The sequence below is a fragment of the Rhinolophus sinicus genome, linkage group LG06, assembly GCF_036562045.2.
Source record: "Rhinolophus sinicus isolate RSC01 linkage group LG06, ASM3656204v1, whole genome shotgun sequence".
Classification (NCBI taxonomy): Eukaryota; Metazoa; Chordata; class Mammalia; order Chiroptera; family Rhinolophidae; genus Rhinolophus; species Rhinolophus sinicus.
This window is the reverse complement of record NC_133756.1, coordinates 28,592,638-28,605,791: the sequence shown is the minus strand read 5'-3', so window position 1 is coordinate 28,605,791 and position 13,154 is coordinate 28,592,638. Positions and strand designations below refer to the sequence as shown.

At 35.0% G+C, this 13,154-nt stretch overlaps 1 long non-coding RNA gene across 7 annotated transcripts in view; it reads left to right on the top strand.

Annotated features, from left to right (window-relative positions):
- LOC109447115 (calcium/calmodulin-dependent protein kinase type II subunit delta) overlaps window positions 1–13,154 on the top strand; it is a 473,975-nt gene that overhangs the window by 251,387 nt on the left and 209,434 nt on the right. The window contains exon 7 of one of the 7 annotated variants that reach the window (XR_012497245.1): window positions 1,332–7,588. The exons of the other annotated variants lie outside the window; for them this stretch is intronic. This is a non-coding gene — a long non-coding RNA (calcium/calmodulin-dependent protein kinase type II subunit delta). Of the gene's footprint in view, window positions 1–1,331; window positions 7,589–13,154 lie in introns of those variants that run through there. 7 annotated transcript variants of the gene reach the window in all.

Below are 13,154 nucleotides of genomic sequence, written 5' to 3'. Positions count from 1 at the left end.
GATTTCAGAGTGTTAAGTGAATGGGAAATAAAAAAGTGAAAACAGAGAAGTAGGTTCAAACAAGAAGGAAAAAAAATGTGGATATCGGTTAGAAGGATGTTATGTTGCAGGATGTCAGAGACTTGAACTGGAAGGGGAATACAAGAGCTACATTCATTGACCACATACTATTTTATGACCACTGAATCATATCCTTTGCATAAATTAGGTATTACTGTTTTGATCAAGTCACATCTTGAACATGATGGAATGGGGGGCGAGGGCTAAGGAAACAAATGGAATAGAAGAGTTGGCCTTGGATAGCATGAAAAATACCTCATTCTCCAAGACTTGAAAGAGGGAGGGAATAAAGGTACAAATGTCAATGAGGGGAAGTAGAGACTAAGTTGATTCATACAGATGACCTCAAATTTCTCTATCGAGTATAAGGCAAGTCTTCAAACAAAAGGAGGAGGTGAAGTTGGGTGTGGGACTTGAGGAAACTGGGGAAGATTTTGCAAAATTACGGAGCCTTGTTTTTTTTGCTTAATAAATATTTATTAAACACCTAGTATGTAGGTACATGGTTTTTGTTCTCCAGGAAGTTGCCACAGTTAATGAATTATAAATTCCTGAAAGGTATGGAACATGTTGTAATTATTTTACATATTTCTCAATAGTGCTTAGCCTAGTGCTTTGACCAGAGTAGATAAACATTAAGGTTTTAGGTCAACTGAATTGAACCCACACGTGCTCTTCATTTTAAGCAATGCTTGAGGCTCTTGGGCCAGGGACCATTTTGGTGGGAGTTCTTTACAAACAGCAGAGACCTGATGTTGGGAATATAGTTTGCAATACTTAGTAACTGAAAATACATTTAGAGCAGAGTTTCTCAACCTTAGCACTTGACATTTGGACTGGAAAATTCTTTGTTTGCAGAGCTGTCTTGGACATTGTAGGATGTTTCATAGTATCCCTTGTTTCTGATGACTAGATTCTAGTAGCCCCCCCCAACTCCCACCCAGTCCTGACAAAAGTAACTCCAGACATTGTGAAATGTCCCCTGGGGGCAAAATAGGCCCAGATTGAGAACCCCTGTTTTAGAGTATTGGTGATTAATTTATGTAAAAATCATTCTGCATAACAAACATCTCAATTCGGAAAATCCAGTTATCAGGTGGTGATACCAATGCTTGGCTGCTCTCTCTGTCTACTGACTGGTGTTTGAACAATTCCCATTTCTCCAGGGAACGTGAGGAGACCCTCAGGTAATGATTTTTCTCTCCCCATAGGAGATCTACATGGGAGGGAGATTGCCGATATTTCTTTGATCTTTGCCTTCCTTCCTTTAGGATTGGAGAGAGTGGGCTGTCCTTACTGGTGATGCTTTTCCAGTGCTTGTACATATGTTCATACAGCATATCCCATGCATGCCGTGAACTAATGTTGGATTCCGAATCGAAGGTCCTGTGTTTAAAACCAACATAGTTATAGAACCTTGGCAAATCACTTAGTTATTTTGTTTTTTCATTGTTTTAGAGTTATTTTAATGTATGAAAGATAGAGCTTTGTCAACTATAAAGCACCGTGAAAAATTGAGAATTAATATTTCTTGCCCCTGTGCTTATATTCAAGATGATCCCTTATTTGGAGATAAAGGATCAGGGAGACAATTTAAAGAGAAAACTAAAAATGTTTGACTCTTTTAATGTGTTGGGGATTACAGGAAGTCAAAGATGTTGCCAAATTTTCAAGCGTGAGTAGAAAATGCTAAAGATGATTGTTCCGGCCATTCTAGACCTAATTTATCCTCAGTTATTTTTTTCATATTTACTGAACACTTATTAAGCACCCTTCATATGATAGATGCTTTCACTGAACCTGACTTATTTACTTCTTAAAATATCTCTGAGATTTGTCATTTTATTCCAGTTTGACATAAGAAGAAAATCAAATTCAGAGAACTTGACCCAGGTCACAGGACTAGTAAGAACTAAGATTTAAGCCCTGATATTAAAAATTCAAGTCCAGGACCCTTTCTACTATCCCAGACAATCTGTCCTATGGAAAATGTTTAATAATGAGATTAATCCATTTACTAGCTTTCCATTAATGAAGTCTTCATTTCCACAATATGCAAAGACTTGTGCAAGGCTACCTATAAGAAAATTCCAAGCTATATATTGGTCACACTTCATGATGAGACTTATATTAGAAATACATTTCATAAGTTTGAATTCTTCCTTCTCTACAATGCAAATCAGTGCCATCAGGTAGTCTGAGGCCACAGTTCATTGAAGGATCTTGGACATTTCTGGCAGAGGAAAAGAAACCCCAACAGTTGGAGCTGCAAGCCATCTGTCTTTAGTTATTTCATATTTTGTCAAAAATCATTAGCATAGTTGAAAAATAGCTGTGGCCAACTAATATTACTAAAATATAAAGTATGATGAAATAGAACACAAAACCTGTTTACTCGGAGATAAAATACATATCCTGTGAAATTTTGGAAGAACACTAAGAATTATGGAAGGTATTCATATGGCAAAACCCGTACAGAATATTTGACAGTTTGTTGGAAGAAAATGAATTTATATACAAATGTTTTATAGGTACTGAATCTTAGTTTCCTACGGGAGAACTGAAATTGAATTTAGGACTGTTTGACTGAACTCCATTATTTTACAGGTAAGAAAAATGAGACGAAAAGAGGTTAAATGGCTTGTCCAAGATCCTAAAGTACTGAAAGCAAATGGCACCTACATTTTCTCACTATATGAAAAGAGAGTCAGATGATGATGATGATGATGATGATTATTATTATTATTACTATTACTTATACAAATAGCTCCAATTTATTTGATGCTTATGATTTTGAGAATTTTACATATATTAGCTTATTTAATCTACACAGAAAATCTAGATGGTAAATATTATTATTGCCATTTTACAGAGAAAGAACTGGGCTCATGAAGGTTAACATACTTGCAACATGGACTCTACACAGATATACAGAATGATATAAATAAGCAAGCAAATAAATAAATGGGGAAAAAGCAAAGGCTTTTTTTGGGATATTCCTCTTCCATCTGATAAATGATGAAGGATCGATGAAATCAGAAAAAAAAAACTTTTGGCAAGAATCACAGTATTCAGTGATTAAGGAAGAGTCATAAATAGATGATAAAACTAATAGGTAAAACATTGATGGAACTAAGTTATTTACCTAGACTCAAAAGTTCTGTCCTATAAGATAATTATTAATTACAAATGAATTATACAGACAATATTACGTTTCTTCTGACCTCATGCCCTGAGAAGAACACAGTATCATCTCTGGAGTATTCCTGTAAAAAATGCAGAACCTGAAACTAATCATAAGAAAACTCAAATATGAGAGACATTCTAAAATACATCTGACTTGCTCCCTTCAAAAATGTCAATGTCATAAAAAACAAAGACTGAATGAAACATGTGACCCAGGATTTTCTTTTGCTATAAAGGACAATATAGGCCCAAGTGGAGAAATATGAATGCAACCTGAAGGTTAGATAATAAAATTACATCAAGTTTAATTTCCTGATTTTGGAATTGTACTATGGTTATATAAGAGAATGCCCTTGTTTTTAGAAAATACACACTGAATTATTAATGATCATCATGTCTGTAACTTACCTTCAAATGATTCCGAAAAAAATGTTTGTGTGTGTGTGTGCGTGTGTGTGTATGTATATGAATGATAAAACAACTGCGATAATGTGTCAACATTTAAAGACTCTACGAGAAGGTACAGAGGAATTCTTTGTACTATTATTCTTGTAAATTTTCTTTAAAACTAAAGTCATGTCAAAAAGAAGTTAAGGAGTGGGTGGTAGAAAAGGGTAAAGGGTGTCAAATGGAAGGAGAAGAAAAGGGGGTTGATAGGAGGAAAACTGAATCTTGCTGGTGAACACACGATATATAGATGATGTATTACAGAACTGTATACTTGAAACCTGTATAATTTTACTAACCAATGTCACCCCAATAAATTTAATTAAAAAAAAAGAAAAGAGGGCCGGCCCGGTGGCTCAGGCAGTTAGAGCTCTGTGCTCCTAACTCCGAAGGCTGCTTGTTCGATTCCCACATGGGCCAGTGGGCTCTCAACCACAAGGTTGCCAGTTCAATTCCTCGAGTCCCACAAGGGATGGTGGGCAGCGCCCCCTGCAACTAAGATTGAACATGGCACCTTGAGCTGAGCTGCCGCTGAGCTCCCTGATGGCTCAGTTGGTTGGAGCGCGTCCTCTCAACCACAGGGTTGCCGGTTTGACTCCCACAAGGGATGGTGGGCTGCGCCCCCTGCAACTAGCAACGGCAACTGGACCTGGAGCTGAGCTGCACCCTCCACAACTAAGATTGAAAGGACAACAACTTGATGTGGAAAAAAGTCCTGGAAGTACACACTGTTCCCCAATAAAGTCCTGTTCCCCTTCCCCAATAAAATCTTAAAAAAAAAAAAAAAAGAGAGAAATGGATAGTCTTTAAAAAAAAAGAAAAGAAATTTGCAGCAAGTCACATCCTTAGCTCTGGGGCATGAATCCTGGCCTGCCTGAGTTCAGTCTATGCTCTCAAGATTTCAGCGTCAGAGGATACGATAAGCTGCTGTAGATGTGCATTGCCTCATCATGGGGCTCCTACCTCATCCATGAATCCTCTACCTATTGCTGCAAGACAAGGAATTCTATTTACTTAGATTTATATCTCTCATGTAATTTCACTAACAATGACTCTTACCTTTATCACAGTGCAGTTCAGATGTAAAGTTCTGAACCTATTAATTATCCTTTGTAAATTTCAGTTTCCTCATCCAAAAGAGGGGATAATAATACATCAAGAATTGTTCTGAAGATTAAATGTAATCATGAGGAGAAAATACTTATATTTTCAAAAACATGGTGGTTTTTCATAACAATGTTAATTGTATTTTTCTTTTCCTTTGGGCATCTACCATGACATGTAGGTTAGGCAGAGAAGGTCTAGGGAATTGAACAGATGATAACCAAAGCTCTTTTGAAGGTTGGATTAAATTATACCTAATTGCCATCTCCGGTTTTCTAGTTCTACAAAGAGTGTTTGGTATACTTTATATACTCTCGTAAGTTTTGCAGGAGGAAGATGAGACTATTTAAGTTCACAAAGCACAGGACAAAGAAAAATCTCAATCAATGTAAAGTGAGACAAGAATAGAGAAAAATTGAAAAAAACAAGAAAACAAATAAAAATTATGTGGTAGACCTTAGAATATATTAGTAATTTCAATTTTATAAGTGGACTTGCTTTCCATTTAGAACACAAACTTTTTAATGTCTACTATTCTTGATACTGGAATTAAAGATGGCAGAAGAAATAAGAATTACACATTATTTCTATTCATATGCTAAAATCTCTAACAGATTATTAGCAAAATAAATCAATTATCTAAAAATATATAATACATCATAGATGGTTAGAATTTCCCACACTACAAGGTAAGTTTAATATAAAAGCATAAATTAATTATATTAGCATATGATTAAAAGAGAAAAATGCATGACCTCAATGAGTATAAAAGAAGTATCCACTAAAATTAAATATGCATGAGTGACAAAAACAAGAATCAGAAGGTCCATTTAATAAAGAAACATTAAAATATATACAAGTCAAAAAGGCTCATCATCCTTTCAATAATTTCCTGTAAGTTCAGGACAAGAAAAAGACATTAAAGGCATAAATACATAAAAATAAGACACAATGTTCCCATCATTATTTGCACATACACTGATTGTTTCCATATAAAATGCAAAGAATGTATTAATAAACTACTAGACATGAACAGGAAATTTTTCATTTTTGATCAAAACAATATCATTATCAAATTCATTGTATTTCTGTGCATTATGCACGAGCTAAAAGTGTAATATTAAAAATGATATAATAACAATAAAATATATCTATCTATGTACATACAGACATACATACATATGCAAAGAAATTTAAAAAATATTTTCAAGACTTAAAGGAAAAATTATAAAATTTAACTTAAAAATATTAAAAAAAATCTCAACCAATAGGAAGATATGCCATGTTCACGAATAGAAAGATTCAAAAGTTTAAAACTGTCACCTAATCTTACAGGCAAGAAAGCTAGAGGAATTTAAAGATACAAAAAGTAAATAAAATGATTTGTATGTGTTTAAAATTTTCTGTAATAAAAGATTTTTTAAGCAAATGAAAGTAAAACTGTCAAGTTTTCTTAAAATTATCTACTCTTATGAAAATCTTACAAAAGCTTTTGTGCACCTTGAAAAATTGATTCCAAAATACCAAAATTATTCTAAAATTTTTATGAAGGAGGAAAAGCTAAGAAAAGCCAAAACACTCCTGGGGGTGGGGGTGGGGTGGAAACAGCAGAAATTTGGGGACATGACTTATTGAATAGTAAGATCCTTATATAAAGCACTAATAATTTGAATTTTAGTGTTATTTTGAGTACAGACAAATAAACCAATGAAATTAGAATAGAATTAGTAGAAAGCAATGTACAAATATATGGAAATATGTAACAAAATATGCAGTGCAAATCATTGGGTAAAGAATAGACAGCTTCTAAAAGCTAAAATAAATGAATGAGACTATATCAAACTAAAAACTTTTGCACAGCAAAAGAAACCATCGACAAAATAAAGAGGCAACCAACTAAATGGGAGAAGATATTTGCAAATAACGCCTCTGATAAGGGGCTAATATCCAAAATATATAAGGAACTCATACAACTCAACAATAACAAAACAATCCAATTGAAAAATGGGCAAAGGGCCTGAATAGACATTTCTCCAAAAAGGATATACAGATGGCCAACAGACATATGAAAAGATGCTCAACATCACTAATCATCAGAGAAATGCAAATAAAAACCACAATGAGATATCATCTCACACCAGTTAGAACGGCTGCCATCAACAAGACAAACAATAAAAAGTGTTGGAGAAGCTGTGGGGAAAAAGGAACCCTCATACACTGTTGATGGCAATGGAGATTGGGCAGCCACTATGGAAGGCAGTGTGGAGGTTCCTCAAAAAATTAAGAAGAGAATTATCATATGACCCAGTAATCCCTCTCTGAAAAATCTGAAAACATGTATCCATAAAGACATGTGACTTTGATGTTCATAGTAGCTTTATTTACAGTGGCCAATACATGAAATCAACCAAAATGTCCTTCAATAGATGATTGGATAAAGAGGATGTGGTATATATACACAATGGAACACTATTCTGCCATAAGAAAAGATGAAACAGTGCCATTTGCGACAACATGGATGGATCTTGAGATTATTATGCTAAGCGAAATAAATCAGACAGAAAAAGTCGAGAACCACATGACTTCACAGATATGTGGGATATAAAACTGAAAGCAACAAAGGAACAAGACAAACAAATAAAGAAACAAAAACTCATAGACACAGACAACAGTTTAGTGATTACCAGAGGGTAAAGGAAGGCAGGGGGTGGAGTAAAGGGGAGAGGGGGTTGGTAGAAGAGGGCAAAATGGGGTCAAATATATGGTGATGGAAGGAGAACTGACTCTGGGTGGTGAGCACACAATGTGATATATAGATGATGTATTACAAAATTGTGCACTTGAAACCTATATAATTTTACTAACCATTGTCACCCCAATAAATTTTAATTTAAAAAAAGAATAGACAACTTCTCTCTTATTGTATAAGACAGTATCTATATTAGAAAAAATTAAGGTGGATTTCTATTTCTCTCTATGTAAAAATGAATCCCAGTTAAAGACTCAAATTTGAAAGAGAACATCAAATTTTACAAGATAACATAGGAGAATATGTATGTGACCTTGGGGTAGAGGAAGATTTTATAAACAAGATGCTAAAGCCCTACCACGAAAATACATTTTAATACATTTAACTATTTTACAAAATATACCATTTTGTATTTGCTAGAACGGCAACAATTTTAAAGTCTGCTAATATCAGGTTTTGGTAAAAACAGAGAGTAAGTCACATGACTGCTGGTGACTATTTACACTTTGCCCCTATTTTCAAAACAGTTTAGAATTCTCTTCTACCTTAAGATGCACCTATCTTACAAACATGCAACTCCTCTCCTGAGTTTATACGTTAGAGAAATTCTTGCATGGGAGAGTCAAGCACAAACCTGTTCATTAACTTGTAATAGTCAAGAGAGAAACAAAAACATAGCAACAAAAATAAATATCACCAAAGAGGAAACAATTCCATTGGCTAAATAAGGTGGATAAATAAATTATAGTTTGCTAATGCAATGAGTTAATACACAGAAGCAAAAAGTTGAATCAACCGTAGCTACATACATCAGCATGATTAAATAACAGAACTCATTGACATAATCCAGTTTATATAAAATACTAACAATATATGTTCAGAAATATGTCGATAATTTGAAAAAAAAGGAAAGAAAAGGAATATTAAAAACTTGATTCAGGACACTGATCACTATTAGGGAGTATGGTAGGGAATGGGATCAGAGAGAAGCATGGGAATTCTCAGGCCTTGTGTAATTATGTACCACATTGTGGTAATGTGTTTTTTTCTCCAATTGGATAATAGTCACGTGGATTTTTATTTTATTTGTTTTTCAAACTTACACATTTTTTTCTAAATATTCCAGTTGGAGCACCTAGACCTCCTATTTAAGTGTAGATTTTCACAAAAAAACCTGAGCAGTTTTGTCCTGTTAAGAAGTCATGTTAAATATTTCTCATTTAGTATTTATTCAAGATTCCAGATGAATGATGATGTGTTTTAGATTCAACAAATCTATCTTTTTGTCAAAGTTATCTGACTTTGACAACTTAAAAACAGTAAATTTTCATTCCCAGAAAATTGAAAGTAATTTAGAAGAACCACATTGGAAATGGAATCTGCAATTGTTGAGGCTTTTTGGTGAAATTTCTCCTCATTCTCATTGGCTCATTCTCACTCCGCTCTGAATCACACCAGCCCCTGTGCTAGTAGCAGCACCACACTATCCTTTACCATCCCCACCATTGAGTTATTGATTGCTGAGACTCCCAAATCAAAGGATTTGCAACCAGATGATACGAATTTGTGGCTTTACCTATTCACTTACTACCTACATGACTTGATGAAAATTTGTGTCAGGTGGAGTCGGGGGAGATGTAAACTCATTGGTCAGCAAGAGGAGAAAACCTAATACACATTTATTAGATTCCTATACTGGACACTATGGTAGGCAGAATAACGACTCCCCAAAGATGTCTACATCTTGATCCATGAAACCGGTGAAGATGTTATCTTCTCACATAGCAAAAGGGACTTAGCAGAAGTAATGAATGATCTTGAGATGGGAAAAGTATCAGGTGGGCCCAATGTATCACAAGCATCCTTATAAGAGGGAGGTAGGATTGTCAGAGTTAGAGAAGGAAGTGTGATGCCCTAAGAAGTCAGAGTGATGCCATTGCTGGAAGGCGGCCATGAGCCAAGGAATGAGGCTAGCCTCTAGAAGCTGGCAAATCCAAGTGCACCCACCGGAAAGAATGCAGCCCTACTGACACCTTCATTTTAGACAGGTAAAAGCCATTTTTGAACTTTTTATATCCAGCCCCGTAAGGTAACACATTTGTGTTGTTGTAAGCCACTAAGTGTGTGATAATAGCAATAGGAAACAAATGCAGACACAACTTGTATGGCACTGAAAATCCTTACGGGCTTCATCTTTTCCCACTTGCTGCTGTAGTGACCAGGTCTAACTAGCTTTGTGCAACTGCAACCAGATGCACTTTGCCCATCATATATCTTGTTGAAGTTTTTTCTGATGGTGGCAGGAATTTCCTGACAAACATACACAACCTGGAAATTCATGTCCTAGAGCTGTCCTTGAAAGTGGGGGATAAGTGCTGATGAATAAATACTTCTCCTTTTTTCCCTCCAGCAAAGAGTTCTAAGTTGCCTTTCATAACAATTCAGGTATGGAAGGTCAAGCACCAGCGCTGCACTAGTGACCAACTCGATAATATCATTGTACTAGTTTCCTCTCCTTCCCTGTTCTCCTCCCTGAACTTTCCCTTCTGCACCTGAAGATCACATCCTGAATAAATGATGTGCATGCCTCAGATTCTGACCTCAGGGGGTCCCAGACTAAGACAGAGATATACATTATTCTGATTGCTTTACCTGCATTTTTTCATTTACTTAAAATATCTACCTGGTAAGACATTTATTCATATTCCCATGATTTTATGGATAAAGTCTCTTTAACTCAGAGAAATTTATAATTGGCAGAAGGTAATTCAAGTAACAACAAGCAATTAATTGATGAAACCTGGATTCATCTTCCAAGTTAGGTTGGTTGCAAGCCTGGCATGTTTTCTGATATATGACTCAAATTCTGAAATGCTGTTGGGAGAAATTAAATGAGATCATGCATATGAGATTCTTGGTATAGGTAGTTCTCAAAAAAAAAAAAAAAAAAAAGCCTTCAATCTGTAGAATTCATTTCCTGTCTTCAGGAAGGGAAAATACTCCACACTCTACCCTCAAAGAAACATTTAAAAATTCAGCAGAGACTCCAAATCTCAAGTTCTGTGTTTCTTAGAATATTTTGTTCCTATGGGGGGAAAAGAAATGAAGAATTTGTATCAGTCAAAAACACTGTAAAGAGAGAAGAAAAATCAGTCCATCACATTGTGCTCCATCCAAACCAGCCGCATCTGATTGCCCCACACTTTAAGTGCAGTGAATTTCTGGGAATTGGGATCATCCGTCATTTCAGACTTGTCATATTTTCTGAAATAAAACGTATAGTCTAATTTGCAAAGTTCTCTTGTGGAAAGTCTTAAAAATGTATATGACCTCTGTCCCAGTAATTCCATTAGGAATTTATCCAACCCACAATCTAAAATGCAGAAAAAGATCTACATGTTGGATACTTATGGAAGCATTCTTTAAAATTATGAAAAATTGGAACCAACCAAAGTCTCCAAAAGCAGACTAATGGTCAAGCAATATAATACATCCATACTATGAAATGTAGTAGTTGACTATTCAAAATATGTGTTATATAGAAAATTATTTACGGTATCATATCTGATTAAAAATGGGAAAAATTAAATTGTATTTTATAAACGAATATCTTCACATTTTTATGAGCCTGAAAGACAAGACAGTGCATTTTAAACTACTGTTTTTAAATTGTTGGGGCTATGGATGATTTTAATTTTCTTAAAACTTTTTGATCATCTCTGAATTATTAATAATAATTTCTAATCACTTATAGCTAACAAAAATACAAGCTTTAAAAACAATTTTTTTTCTGTTTCTTAAAAGTGAAATTATTCTCAACAAGATTTCTTCAAGAATCCTAAAGTGTTACCAAACCATTTGACACAGGTATATATTTGAGTCTGCCTACTTAAAAGTGGAAAGGAAGGATAAGCAAACAGATATAGACCCTGCTCTTTATCAGTTTTCCTTTTTCATTTACTTTCGACTTGATTTTCTTGACCCCCTGTAATCTACCCTCCACCTTGTGGCCACAGAAAACTTTGCATCAGGCGAATCTAACTGATACTCTGCTGAAAAAACCCTTTGATGGGTCTCTATTGTCATTTGGATAAAAACATTGCCTTTTTCAGTTAATTCTCTCCCTCAGTCGAAAATATCAGACCCAATGTCACTATTTTAATTAAAAAAAGGATGACTGATTGCCTTATATTCCTTAGAAGAAACATGGGTAGCGAATAGATTGAAGAAAGATCTGTAGGAGACAGATCCTCGAGTAAAGGAACTGGGTCTCCAATGCTACCCGGACTTTCTTCATGTGAGTTTCACATCTACTGTCTTTTATCTCTCTCTCTCTTTTTTTTTTCTGTGAGTCTATGCTTGATTTTCCACTACTGAATTCAAGTGTCCTCTGTGTGGTAGGGGACATGGCTGCTCTCAGCCCCACATTAGCAATTTCAACAAAAAGGGAGGGCTTCTTTTATCGACATCTATATATATTGTACTGATTGCGTGGGAGGATTCTTATGACCTGTTTGCATCACATGCCCACTGCTAGCCCAATCCCTGTGTCCAAAGGACTAGAGGACTATTGCCAAGGCTGGGTCACAATATTCTCTGCAACCAGTGGCAAGAGAGGAAGCCATCTGCACAGAAAACGGGAGTTTTTTTTGGAGATACAAAGTAGCGATTAAGGTATACTATCAAAAAAGGCCTTTGTAAATAGATCCCAGTCTACTTTTCAATTCATACCTGCTGTCACACTTTTTGTGCCATATAGAACTACAGGCATTCTAGAATATTCTATGCTGGTTTATAATCTGTGCTTTTGCAAAAGGTGTTTCTTCAATTTGGAAACACCATGAATTATCCACCTTTCTCGATTAGAAAATATTTGGTTTAATTTCACTTTCTCTAAGAAGTCTTTCCTGACTCCTGCTGGTAGATGTTCATTTGCTTTGTATATATTTCCACTGTAGATGTATTCTGCTTTCCTATTATATTGTAAGCCCCCTGAGAGAAGGTAACCTTCTGTATTAGTCAGTTATTGGCCACAGGCTGACCTTTGGTTGAGGCAGATCTATTGCCCAAGTACAGTTCTTTTGAGAAGGAGGAAGTTGTAAAAGTAAACTATGAATAGTTAACATTCTTTTACAAACAGCATCTACTACAAAAGTCAAGACATAAACCAGGTAAAGGTACTTACAATGTATATAAATAACAAAGGATCTATATCACAAATATATAAAGAAGTGCTATATATAAAAAAAGAAATACATATGATCAATGTACGAAGACTTTCTCAACCTCATTAGCAATTCAGGGAATGTGAAACAACATGATACACCATTTCACATCTACTTCACTGATAAAATACAAGAATCCTGACAATAGTAATTATTGCTGAGAATGTAGATTATCAGTATCTCTCCTCTCATCCCTGTGCTTTGTCAAAGCAACTTGGCATTTTTATTGTGAAGTTAAATATTTACATAATAACTCAGCAATTCTACTCCCAGGTATATACTCAAAGGAATGTTGAAATATTTATGGTAGCATTATTCATAATAGAAAAACAAAAACCTGAAAATGACCGAATTTTCGGTGAATAGAACAATAATTAAATTGT